This window comes from Macrobrachium nipponense, chromosome 8 (assembly GCF_015104395.2).
Source record: "Macrobrachium nipponense isolate FS-2020 chromosome 8, ASM1510439v2, whole genome shotgun sequence".
Taxonomy (NCBI): domain Eukaryota; kingdom Metazoa; phylum Arthropoda; class Malacostraca; order Decapoda; family Palaemonidae; genus Macrobrachium; species Macrobrachium nipponense.
Genome location: NC_087203.1, coordinates 13,410,247 through 13,424,290, shown reverse-complemented (window position 1 = coordinate 13,424,290; position 14,044 = coordinate 13,410,247). Strand labels below are relative to the sequence as shown.

At 37.4% G+C, this 14,044-nt stretch overlaps 1 protein-coding gene across 1 annotated transcript in view; it reads right to left on the bottom strand.

Moving 5' to 3' along the window:
• The window catches only part of LOC135222617 (uncharacterized), a 775,758-nt gene that overhangs the window by 588,866 nt on the left and 172,848 nt on the right, over nt 1-14,044 (bottom strand). The gene's annotated exons all lie outside the window — the stretch shown is intronic.

Sequence of the window (14,044 nt, the reverse complement as noted above, 5' to 3'; positions counted from 1 at the left end):
GAGAAACGCCTCAAAGGGGGAAAGGCGTCTAGTTATTAATGATAATATTAATCCAGCACGTAGGCTAAGGGATACAAGAAGCTTGACAGCATTTGCATGATGACGCATTTCTTCATTCGAAGAAATGTAAGCGATGTCAAGCCAATTAAAAGTCGTTCATTAAGACGACTTGGTTCCTTGAATGTAATTGGCCTCGTTTTACCAATGTCATCATATCGTCCTCAATAACCCTGATGTAAAGGATGCTACTTCACACTGATAAAGAGTGAAAATTATTATTTTTCTTTTTTACGATTACTTACAGCTCCTCAATAAATTAAAAAATATGTCTACAACAACGGTTAAAATGTGCTTTTCGACTAACAGACACATATATTCAATATATATAAAATATCAAAATAAAAATATAATACATATACATATACTATATATATATATATATATATATATATATATAATATATATATATATATATCATATTATCATACACACACACACACACACACACACACATATATATAGATATGTATAATATATATATATATATATATATATATATATATATATATATTACATATATATTGTAATCGGGAAGTGACATTCACAATAATCATAAATGAGTCAGGGGACAAATGGATTTCTCTCTCTATTTATTAGAGAGAGAGAGAGAGAGAGAGAGAGAGAGAGAGAGAGAGAGATCCATTTGTCTCCTGACTCATTTGTGTTATTGTGAGTGTCACTCTTCCCGATTACAAATGGCCGTCAACGGCACCGTCGCTCTTTATCGTGGTTTCGTCACGTTGCCCATTATTATGGTTCGAATGAGAGTTGTGTGAGAAATAAGGGTACACGGCTGAATCATAGATGAAGAATGATAAACGCAATTCGAGTAGAGAGTAATACGTGATTCTCCATGTTCAGCATATCTTAATTTTGCTTCTGAATTTTGTATAAATGTTAATAAAAAATTAATATTTGTTGCTCAAAGACGAAACAAATATGAATATGAATAGTGTTCAGGTTCTGAATGATAATAGGAATAGTAATATATATTAGGATCATCTAACTTATGTTCACCTCAGTTTCCCAATCATAATTCCAATTATTTTCTTGGGTTAAAATCTAATCTAAGCTTTGATCCTTGAAAAGGAGCAGCGCATCCGTCTCGTCAATGATGTTCAAGTTCCTTGCCTTAAGTGTAGCTGAGACGGAATGAAGACTAGATATAAAATATATATATATAAATAGGTTCTTTAACGCAATTATTAATGTAGTTGGGAGTGTTTTAATACTAGTATATTCCAAAAGATATCTTTGAAACAACTCATATGCACAACTTATCCAATTAACAATTACTGACTTATTCCCCAACAGAACTGCCGTTCTTTGTGGCTGAACCTGCCCATGATTATTTACTGTCAGGTTTTATGATGGAATACATAATGAGAGAGAGAGAGAGAGAGAGAGAGAGAGAGAGAATGAATCTCGTACTCCTGGTATCTTAGGTATGGTTAGACGTGTTATCAATATCAGGAAATGCACAAAAACATAGTTATTAAATACATCCCCATCCTCATTGTCGAACTCAAATGAGAGGGGCACCACAACTGTCTCCGATGAACCTTTCGTCATTAACAAGGAAACTGTCGGGAAGAAATCCTCGTAAACAAATGACAAGGAAACCCGAAAGAGGATGATACAAGATGTCACAAGCCCTAATGAAAAGAGAAGGCTGGACGTAGGGAAAATGGCCCTGCCATCAAACTAAACGTAATCAAAACTGACAACAAACATTGGCAGTCTGTTGGCAGCAGCAAAGGGTCACAATAAGGCATGACAAATAGCAGGAGCCCGTGCTGGCGTGTGGCCAACTTGATCTAACGACGGCGATCCTGCAATATCAAACCGACCAATCACGAACCCGCTATCTTTTACAGGGTAATTAGTTTCTAACCATACGAGACCATGGTTAGACCATGTCCGAGACTTATGTGTCAGACGTCAATAAACGAGCAACGCAGGCTCATGTCTTCAAACAGAACAGTGTCAACATTTTACACTCAAACTCCGTGTCGTATGAACATTGCGCGACAGAATTGTCTCTTATTCCAATCATATAGCTTCTAACGAGGAAAAAAAAAAAAGGGCATTTACAGGAGAAGATCCGTCAAATAGTACACATCCGATTAACTCAAGAAGCATTTTTATTAGGAGCAAAGTGATTACGGATGGAAATTTTAGTTTTGTTAACCATCTCTGAGGATATGTTAAGTTCAATGCGGACAATTGTATCTCCAATGGCATCATATAGTGATTGTGTATGCCTGTTTAAAGGCGCACAGGTAAGCAAAATGGCACTAATTTAGGTGTCATGAAGCTTACACGCTTAGCAACAACATCGTAAATTTTGTGAGTGACTTTTATAAAGAACAAAAATTCACCTGCATTCCACGTTGTCACCTGGGTAGAAACAGCGCTTCCCGGCATATGGTCAATAAAATCCCAGTCACGTGTGATGGGATCAGATTCCAGCGTCTAGCTATTCTTGAGTTTGTACTTCAACGAGAGAGAGAGAGAGAGAGAGAGAGAGAGAGAGAGAGAGAGAGAGAGAGAGAGAGAGAGAGACTAAATTCTTCCCGGAGCAACTTTTACGAAATGCAGATCATCACCAATTATCGTGATAATAAAAGAAGAAAAAAAAACACGCACACAAATTGTGAAAGTTCTACACAGGTAATTTTACGGGAAAAGGATACAAACATAGCTATACATCTGCTATGACCAGATGTTTATATCCTGAAAATCTCATGTCTGACAAGATGTTTATATACTGAATATCTCGTGTTACTGAACACTTATACAATACCCAGCTCCCATTCACTGATCTCTTCAGAAGTAAATTTAATCTTGATTTTCGTACTGCATCATGAACCATTGTTGGTTGCACTAAACCGCTGATTTTTGTGACAAGTGTCTACAGCATATCTGTTAACAATGCCCGACCCTTCTCAGTTTATCGGATTTAGTACCAACATTCGCGTAACAAGTCTCAAGGCATAATATATAGTTGTCCAATCTTACGCTAAAACGAGTTTTGTCAACAAGTGAATCGGCCAGGGTTAACCTTACAGCTCTTACTACGGTATTTTTCGATGACAGATAAAAAATGACCCAAATCAATACAAAATAGGTATCAAAACTAAAAGGAATTTATTAAATCTGCGTAAGCTTTTTCAGGCAGAAGCGTGCTATTTCCAACATACACTGTTTCTGGAGAGTCTTGCCTCCTGAGGTAAAGGAATGACAACGTACAATCGATTCATAAGGTTAAGGACGCCTTGTATCGGGTTTCATTCATTTACTGACTTTAGTGCTTCATCATCTTTTCATCACCCACACGAATTGCTTCTCCTGTATCATCATATGTTTTACTGAGAGAGAGAGAGAGAGAGAGAGAGAGAGAGAGAGAGAGAGAATTAACTGAAAAAACAGAACAACAGTTACCTTAAAATTCCAAACCTACCATCTCAGTACTTGCCTCTCAAGGACTCAGGAAAAGCATAAAAAACTAACCGAACAACCAGTAAACAGGGCACTCCTGGTTCCTTGGCTTGCAGCTAGTGCTGTTAACGCTGCTGACGTCGTTCTTTCGCCTTCTGCTGTTCTTATTAATTGTTACTTCTTTATTCCTGCTTTCCTTGCCATTAATATGGTATAATCATATGCGGTGCTATTACTGTTGCTGCCTTATTTCCTCTTTTTTTTATTGCTATTATTTAAGTTTTGCTGTGCGTTCTGCTTTTATGCCCTGCTAAGACTACTACAGTAGATTCACATCAGCCATGCATCTGATATCTAAACCAGTCCCTTACGACGCTTCTGATTGGCTGTTGATAAGCCACTCACAGGGCTGGAAACTCAGTCTCTCTCGAGAATTCACATAGGAAGGATGTATGTTCCTCCTCTCCTCAGGGATACTTTTGAAAGACGTATCTCTAAAGAGAGGTGGGGCATACATCCTGCCTCTGTGAACTCTCGAGAGACTGAGAGTTTCCAGCCCTATGATTGGCTTATCAACAGCCAATCAGGAGCGTCCTAAGGGACAGGCCTAGACATCAAATGCAAGGTTGATGTGAATCTACTGTAGCTACAGTTTGTGCCCATTTTTCTTCTGCTGCTTCATCTGTTATTGTTATCACTACTGTTGCTGCTTTTATGCCTGTTTTTCTCAATTCTACTGTTGCCATATTAATCCTGCTATTTCCTTTCCCGATGCTGCCTCAGATTCCACTGACCCTTTTATTAGGCCTATTTCTACCGATGACCCAGAGGTGGCCTTCAGTTTCCCTGAGTTGTCACCAATGACATTCTCGACGCTGGTAGACACAGCGGCTAACAGAGCATCTAGAGGTAGCATTGCTTGATCCAAAATTTCTTCTCATTTCAAATATCATGATAAAAATGACCCAGAGTTATTTAATTAAAGGAAAAACATATTTATTCAATGTACAAAATGTTTCGTAATTTTTAGATATTCGCCATTCACTAATACATTACTTGGATGAAAAGTTTAAAATAGATGCACGTCTGTGAATCGGAAGTCGACTTAGAGAGAGAGAGAGAGAGAGAGAGAGAGAGAGAGAGAGAGAGAGAGAGAGAACAAATGAACAGGCGAGCCCTTGATCATAGTACAAGTATCTGAATACGTGCCACGGGTGTAACATTGCAAGCAAAAACCTGTACCTTGTGTTGTACCATAATCCTGAACACAGGTATGTTAGCCACTTGTCAACAATCCTCAAGACAGGAGAAAAATGACTTCTCGTTTCTATCCTCCGATCACCACAACACGGGATGTGGTAGATAGATGACCGAGTCTGACAAAAATGTGTTGTTTATCCGGAGAACAGAACTTCATAAAGTAAGTACATACAAACATGAGTAAAATCTATAAGATCGAATGGAAACATGTTTCAGCCTAAGACCCATTGTGTTTCTGCACCTGGCCGCAATGCCTGTCCACAGGACACATGTTCCATACTTTTGGAAATTGAAAATTGATCTGCATCTATTTGGAAATGATTCACTCTTACGTTTGCTCCTTTTCGGATATTCAAAGATTATTCATACAAATGGTTTATTTAACTCCTATTAACCAATCAGCACGAACAATAATAAAAATGTGTTTTCGAGCCTTAATAAAGGAGAAAACTAAAGAAACCGGCAATCATTCCAATATGCGGAAGTTGTCCCAACATACGACAGAAAACAAGGAGACTAAGAAAAGAAAAGCGCAAGAAAAAATCATACTTTACGCAAGACGACACCTGAGGAATGATTTACACGGAGGTGTCAAACGGGAAACCGCAAAAAGGATCGTTTGACAGCAGGTTTTTTATTGCAGGCCTCAAAGAGGCACATTTCGATTCATAAAACACAAGAAAAAATAAATAATCAAAAAGCATTCACCGTCCCTAAACACACCATAGCTGCGTTTTTTTACATATATTCTCATACTGCGTTACTCATGCACACCCACGCAGATGAATGACTTGTTTCTCCAACAGGGACCGCAAAAAAAAAAAAAAAGGATCAAACTGACTCTCATTCTTTCACCAATGGAGAAAGGATATGCACATACACAATATACATAATTGTAACTCTACAATATATATATAAGTATTTTCTATATATATATTATATATAATTATATAATTATATATATATATATATTATTATATGTGTGTGTGTGTGTGTCTGTATATATATATATATATATATATATTATATATATATATATTAATATATATATATATACGTCTTCCATCGACGTAAAATCATCACCGAACTAATACTATAATTTCGGTATGGCACGTTTTATTCTTTTTTATGAGGTTAATGAGGACACAGCATAAGAGCTCAAGGTCTTGAGAAAGAGATAAACAAAATACCGGTGCAAAGGAAGAGTGAACAGAGCAACAAAAGAATTATTTCAGTCGGGGAAATCAACCATCAGTTTTGAATTATCTTTCATTTATTTCATTTGTATTAATTAGTTCCAATTCATGACAATATAATCATACTTAAACAAAAGACGAATTCCCAAACATGAAATGAAAAATTAAAAGGAAAAATGTAATGAAGCAACTTCGCATGATATAATATATTACACAAAATATTTTTTTACAACTACTTTAAAACTTCGTTTGTTAAGTCTGTTTCCAAATTCTAAAAAAAAAAAAAAAAAAAAAATCAAACCGACTGACAAAAGCCAAGGAAATTGAAATTCTTTAAGCAAACTTCAGAATTGAAGCTCATGAAGATCTTCATTTGACCTCAATGAGCAAGGTTGTGGTGACGCTATTACGCTCTCACAATCAATCTAAATTCAAGTCTTCTTTCGTTTTGTGAACAAAGCGGCAGCGGGAATGTACTAATCCTGAATACCAAAGCCATCCTGAAATAGCTGCAATGTTTACCTATGCTGACCGCGCAATTCCATCCATCGCAGCATTTAATCAATTTAATGATGCTGACATGCTGTATAGGAATGATATAACTTTATAACACCGACTGACTACGTATGAACGCGTGTGCTTACATGCACGCATACCAGTCTATACAATTCACTGGAAAATACTGCATTGCATGATCAATAAAAATACATCACGTAATTTGCATTTCCTTGCGTTTAACCGCTCAGTCACTACTCGAGAGAGAGAGAGAGAGAGAGAGAGAGAGAGAGAGAGAGAGAGAGAGCAGGATTGCAGCATAGTTAGGTACATTACGTTAGACAAATAAATGAATGACAACTGAAGCAGTTCCCTTTATATTTACACACTGAGGGTCATTGTGTTGAAGTCTCGGCTCTTCATTGTGACAAAACTAATCACCTCTCGTCTCGAGATGGGGGCGAAGGATGCCGATATTACGATGCTTCTTTAATTTTTGATATTTGGGATGAGGGTGCCATCCCTGAACCCATGCCCTCTAGCTTATGAGCCAATAGTATTTTACTTCATGGCTAGCCTCCCACCCACGTACTGCTTGGACAAAATGTTCACTGACTGGGAACACCAGCGATGTCATGAACATGTTACCAGCTGGCAGTCACTGTTGGTCACCTTTCTGGGTATTGACCAATCTTCAGCCTCATTCTCACTATGTTCATTTTTCCTTCTCGTTTAATTAGTTCCAAGAAGCCTAGACTACCTGAGACGATTAACCTCACTGACGGAAAGATTTGTACCTCAGTCAACTCTTGCATCAGCGTTGTGTAAGAAGTCTTCCATGAGCGACCTAGATGATAATTTCGGTGCAATGCGCCGCTACTTTGAACGACTACATTAGAGTTAAAAAAATGAAAGTAGCCCAGCCAAAGCCTTATACCACAAAAACTACAAATGAAGGAATATGCAAAAAGCATTCGTCAACGTTTACGTAGTATGAAAAAAGAAAAAAAAACCTAAATGAAGCAAAAAGTCTGTTGTGAGAGGTTCTTCAATGAAAAGACAAAATTCATCTAAAGGACTGTAGATAAGGTCTTGAGCAGTATTATAACAGATAAACATGGCGGAAAATGTTATTTAAGACATCAAGCGATCAATGAAAAATTGAACAAATAAAGCAATACACCCATATCAATTTCATAGTCAACGACCTCGTTCTTCATCTTATGGAGAAATTATTTTTTCGTCAAACTCAACTTCACGTAAAGTGAAACCAAAATGACATGACTAATTGAAACAAAGTTCAGTACAAACAAACAAATAAATAGAAGGAAAAATGACAAACAACATAACTAATTGAAACAAACCTCACTACAAACAAATAAATAAATAGAAGGAAAAATGACAAACAACAGAGTGAACACCGCATTCCCATCACCGCCATCATCTATGGTCGTTGTCAACCACATCTTGGACAACCATAGACAAACCGAAACTACAAATTCCTTCAACAAACCACAAGCAAACGAAGACGCAAGTGAAACAAGAACCGAGCCTCAGTCAGCGTCCCCACCATTATTCTTATTATTATTGCCTCCAACATTATCATCATTACGGGCTATTTTGCACCCATATCTACTTCCAACTGTCACCACAGCGACCAAAAAGCGACTTTTCAAAGTCGTCGCTTTGAGATGCGCATGAACATGCCTCGCGGCCGCAAAATTGATATGGCAAGCCTCAACTAACAAGAGGATTTCTCTTTCGATTCGTTCCCTCATTAGTATCTGACAAGGTGAAACGAAGACCAGACAGCCATTTGAATTCGGATGACCTCAAACCATATAAAGCATTTTTCTGCATACGACCAATAAAAATCGCGAGGTGGATTTTAGTGTAACTAACCTATTCTATATAAACAAAGGCAAATACAAAGAGAGAGAGAGAGAGAGAGAGAGAGAGAGAGAGAGAGACAAACCCTCAAACATTGCAGGCTCTCCATCAAAGAGACAAGACAGTGACGTCCTTCGCCTGCCAACCGAAGACGCCATCTGAAGGGGGACACTCAAGCAGAAGAGTGTAGGAATGTTAATACTTAGCTGCTCATGTAGGCTCAAACAGTATCATTGTGTAACACTTTCCGAAATTTTCGACAACTCTGTGTGACATATGAAGTCACCTTCCACAATGATAATTATGATAATTATGGTTGGTTTACTATGACACTGTAGTGATGTCCTACTAAATTAAAAGACGTATACTTTTAAACTACCAAAGTTTGTAGACACTAGTCTATAAAAGTACACTATTACCTTTGGTAACAATTACAACTCTGGTTACATTAACTGCTGTATGCATAATTCTAGAAATAATTCTTTCGTGAATGGTATTATGGTGCAATTTCTATTTTTTATATTTTTGAAAAGATTAAGAATATTTAAAAAAACATTTAACTTTAATCATTTTGAACACTGGCGCTAAACAGACGCCACACACAAACTATATACATATTTTCAATGGCGCAAAATACAAATAATTATTTGTATTAAGTGTAAGGTAGTTAAGTAACTCCTCAAACGAATCAAAATTCTCTCTCTCTCTCTCTCTGAATTATTTGTGGGTGGTTTGCACATCAACTGGAAGACCACCGTTTCACTTGTTTACAGCAGCGGTTGTCAAGGGATATAATCAAGTCTCGTCAATGATCGGCTGATCATGAAGAAGAATAGGGCTGTTTCTTCGGTGTCTTCTTCTGCGTAAGAGATTCGCGTTTCCTATTTCTCTCTTCCTTACTATCCATATCTGTTGACGCTATGGTATCCGTATGATTAATAATGATATTCTATTAAGAAAAAACGCATTTTCTTGCGTAAAACAAAAATGTAGGGGTACTGTAAGGGTTGGAAAATAATTATGAGTGAGTGTACAAATCAATCAGCAAAGTTGACGCTTTTTACACGTATTGAAATTCCTTATCTTCATTGCAGACCACTTTCGTGGATTTGGAATAAACTCTGTCTAAAAATCCGCAGATGACTATTACTCAAGTCATCCTCACTGTGGTTATTACCGCAGTGGAATGGGAAATTCGGACGCTCTACTCACTTAATATTCGTTGGATTGAGCAGAGATAATTTATCTATCCGTTAATTCCTAGGCATTCTTACCCCTGATATCTGTGAAGGTAAATGTAAGTTAAAAGATGTTCTGTACGGCGTGGGAAAACACAACGGCTCAAAAAATTATAGTATTTACCATTATTCGCTGGTGTTAAAATGAATACCTTTCCACATGACATCTGACACCCGCCGTTTAGGAATCCTAACTGGAGGACGAATAAGTATCATCAAAAGGAGAAAAATACAATACGTAAACTTTCCTCTACTGCTGCTCAGGACGAAACCATAAAAGTCAATTATATATTTACATTATTTCGCATCTTTCCAGTATGAGAGAGAGAGAGAGAGAGAGAGAGAGAGAGAGAGAGAGGTATGTCATCAATGAAGATGACGTACTTGAAGAGGAAAAAAATTCCACGATCGTTTAACAAATACGATAATATGTTTACTTTAAATGTCAAGACTTCCGTTGCTGTAAACATGCAAAACAAGTGGTAATCATGCACCAGGCACACTCAGTGAACGAACTTAGCAACCCAGGCTGATGAAATTCAAATGTCTTGTTTTTTTTCTCTCTCTCTCTCTCTCTTTATGAACAAACGTAGCAACCAAGGCCGATGAAATTAAAATGTTCCCTCTTCCCCCTTTCTCTCTTTCTCTCTCTCTCTCTCACACACACACACACATCCCGTGATGGGGCAGAAAGAAGACTTCCGTTCGTGCCCCCCAGCAGAGCCAGTGAGGCTGCCCGGGCTGCCTGCCCACTGCCCAAGTGGCAAGATGCTAGCTCGCCTGCCGCTACTACAGCTTACGACTTAACGGGACCCTCTGCACTCTTAAATGCCACCTGCGTGCGCTGGGGAGAAATACTTATACGCCAAGGATTCCGTTGCATTTGACTGAGTGCTTGCTTTCGTGTTTGCGAGTCGCTTAGTCGATTTATGCTAAATCCTTAGCCCCGTTAACTTAAAAATTTTGAGGGAAAAAGTGTTATTATTTAGGCATTGCGTGCAGATGCTTCACAGGCTGGGAAATTACTATTATGCTACGTAATTTCTATTCTGCAACTAAATTAAGTATAATGTACAGAAAAACATATAACAATTAAAGCCATGAATTTTGTCCACCACATAAGAATACCACAAACAGAACTGCACTTAATTCATCTTTACTCTCTTACTCCCTCAAATCTTCATTGCATTTAGCATATACATCTTTCTTTCAAAACTAAAAAAAGCTCTAAACATACACACACACACACACACAAACACACACAATATTTCTATCGTGCTTATTGCACTTCATAGCCTACGCCTCCCACAGAATCGCATCTACACACCCTCTCTCTCTCTCTCTCTCTCTCTCTCTCTCTCTCTCTCTCTCTCTCTCTCTACACACACTGCACTTTCAGCACCCTGTGGACACAATGGACGAAATCCCACCAAACCCGCAAGAGCATCACTCAGGGGTCGAACATCTCCCTTGTATACGCCTGAGAGGTAAACACCAACCCCTTTTAAGAGAACACCGCCCTAGGTACCTGTAACCAACCCACTTTAGAGGGATTGAGTTGGCCCTCCAAGTTAACTTCATTTTGAAAGTGGCACGTGGCCTCCTGGACGCATCTCAAGGCTGTTCTGGGTGCCACCAGGGCCATCCAAAAGTGGCCCTAAAATAAGAACGGTATCTACTAAGGAGGAATAAGCTATGTCTTACATACAAATGAGGTACACTGTATGAATGATTTTTGGTAGTGCTTTAGTGTTTCATGGGCGTGTATGTATAATATAGGTTATTGTATGTATGTATGTGTGTGTGAGTTGGTGTTGTATTATTTTATATATATATATATATAATATATATATATAAATAATATATATAAATTGTTATATAGGTATGTATGAATATATATATAGGAATATATATATATAGTATAGATATATATATATATATATATATTATATATATATATATATATATATATAGTATGAAGCCCACTAAAATTTGGAAAAAATTATTTCTCTTTCTGAAAGAGGGAGAGAATGTACTCTCCGAAAGCTTAAATAAAAAACTTTCAATTTTTCACAAATTTTAGTGGGCTTCCTACAACATATTAGAACACGGATACAGTGTTTAACTTTGTATATGTATATAATAATATATTATCTTATAATATATATATATTCTATTATATAATAAGATATAGTATATATATATATTATATGTATATAGGTTATATATGTAACATAATAATAATTATATATAATATTATATGTTCTATCTATTATGTTAATATATTATTACATATATATATATATCTATATAGGTATGATATATATATATATATATATCTATAGGATATATAATATATATATATATAGTATATATATATATAATAGTATTGTATAATGAATTTTTTGTCACATACACTCTGACTTTTAATATTCATAAATATTAAGCCATAAATTCCGTTTAATACCCAGCTCAATATACCTCGGGAATAACGTAGAGCAAAAGGGACGAATAAATGATACATGCTCCGTCACCAGTGGTATTCAACCGCTGCCTGGTTCAGAAACAACGATAGACTGTGAGTTTGGCCATTCATAATGAGCACTGTCGGTAATCAATGCTTGCCCTAAAAAAAAATCCAACTTAATTGGAAATGGCTTATAAACTTAGGCTAAAGGCCAAGTTCTGCGACCTATAAAATCGTTTAACGTTAAAAATAATGTTGACATAATTGTAAGGAAAGGTTGGAAAGTAAGATGGAAGAAAGAGAATATGAACGGAGGTATAGCGAAAGGAATGGAAGGGATGCAGCTTGGGGCCGAGGGACGCTACAAAGAACCTTAAGTAATGCCTACAGTGCATCGCGTGAGGTACACTGACGGCAATACCCCCTTACGAGGACAACCAAATGAAAATATGAATAAAGTTCACATATTAATCAACTTGGGGTTTTGTAATTATATCGGTGACTTTATACCTAATTTGTCCCTTATGCTTGTGACACGTAAGTGTAGTAACTTTATTTTCCTTTCGCAGACATAGGATAAAAAAAAAAACAACTAATTGATTCGTGTTCCTCTGGTATTAAGTCTAGCAAAATAATGTTCTGGTCAATTTGATATTAAGTGTAAGGCATTGTGATGCAGGGATATCCGATCAGTGATATTTATCGACATCACTGAGTAAGTTTTGTTAGAGATTTGGACAACTTAACTCAGTTAAAATCATATCCCTTAAGGACATCGGTCTAAACTTTTTGCTCTGCCCATCAGGCTCATAAACTCCTACGCTCATGATACTTGAATGATGATGATGATGATATGACATTATCAATTTGAAACAATTTCATGGAGGTATTCTGCATCGCCTGAGGGACAATGTTCACATAAGTAGAATTTCTGCAGACGTTTCTTTGGCGCAATCGAGTTTTATGTACAGCGTATAATGCTGTATGAAACTCTAAAGCCACGGCCCACAAAATCTCAGCCGCGGTCCATGAAACTTTCGGTCACTGCCCAGTGGTGGCATGTATTATTGGCACCTATAGCAGTGCCAGACGCATGATCATGGCTAACTTTAACGTTAAATAGAATAAAAAAAACTGCAAAGACTACTAGAGGGCTGCAATTTGGTATATTTGATGATTGGAGAGTGGATGCTCTACATACGAATTTGCAGCCCTCTAGCCTCAGTAGTTTTTAAGATCTGAGGGCGGACAGAAAAAGTGCGGACGGACCGAGAAGGCCATCTCAATAGTTTTCTTTTACAGAAAACCAAAAATCAACGTAACAAAACTTGCTAACTCGAAGACAAGGTGTTATTAAACATTCAGTAATATAGATGATGGAAGATTGTATCATCGAGTAGAGAGAGAGAGAGAGAGAGAGAGAGAGAGAGAGAGATTGGCTAATCCTGATATGCAACAAACTCCACAATTGTCGCCTTCCCTCAACATGAACCACTAAAGACTAATCACTCTTGACGAACGTGTCTGGAAGCTGACGTCTTCAGACTCTTGTAGACCTGTGGTTGGGCAACGCCAAAATCTATCGTCATCCTTGTGGGGGAGAGAAATTTCAGGCCATCTAGGGCAGTCTCCTCTATTAGCTTCTGGGCAAGAGTGGCTGTTTTCCCCATACGGGGAAGGTCAGTCTTGAAGAGTGTCTATGAACCATTTAAGGTAAATTCAGTACTTAGTTCTTTTCCGCATTTGGTTTCCCTTTCTCCGGTAAGTTTTCACTATTCAATTCCCCCGGTGAACCGACAAAGAATTTATCTCTTTCACGTTACAAAACCCCTGCACTAGAAATTTCATCCTAAATTGTGTGCGCAGCTGCATGTTTGTGAGAGAAGGAAAAAGGATGCTACTTTAGTAAGCGGTCTACCTGCGTGTTTCTACAGTTTCGCCGTGTTTAGTACTAGCCCGTCGGGGATCAAATGTCCTTAAGTCCATTTTACCACATT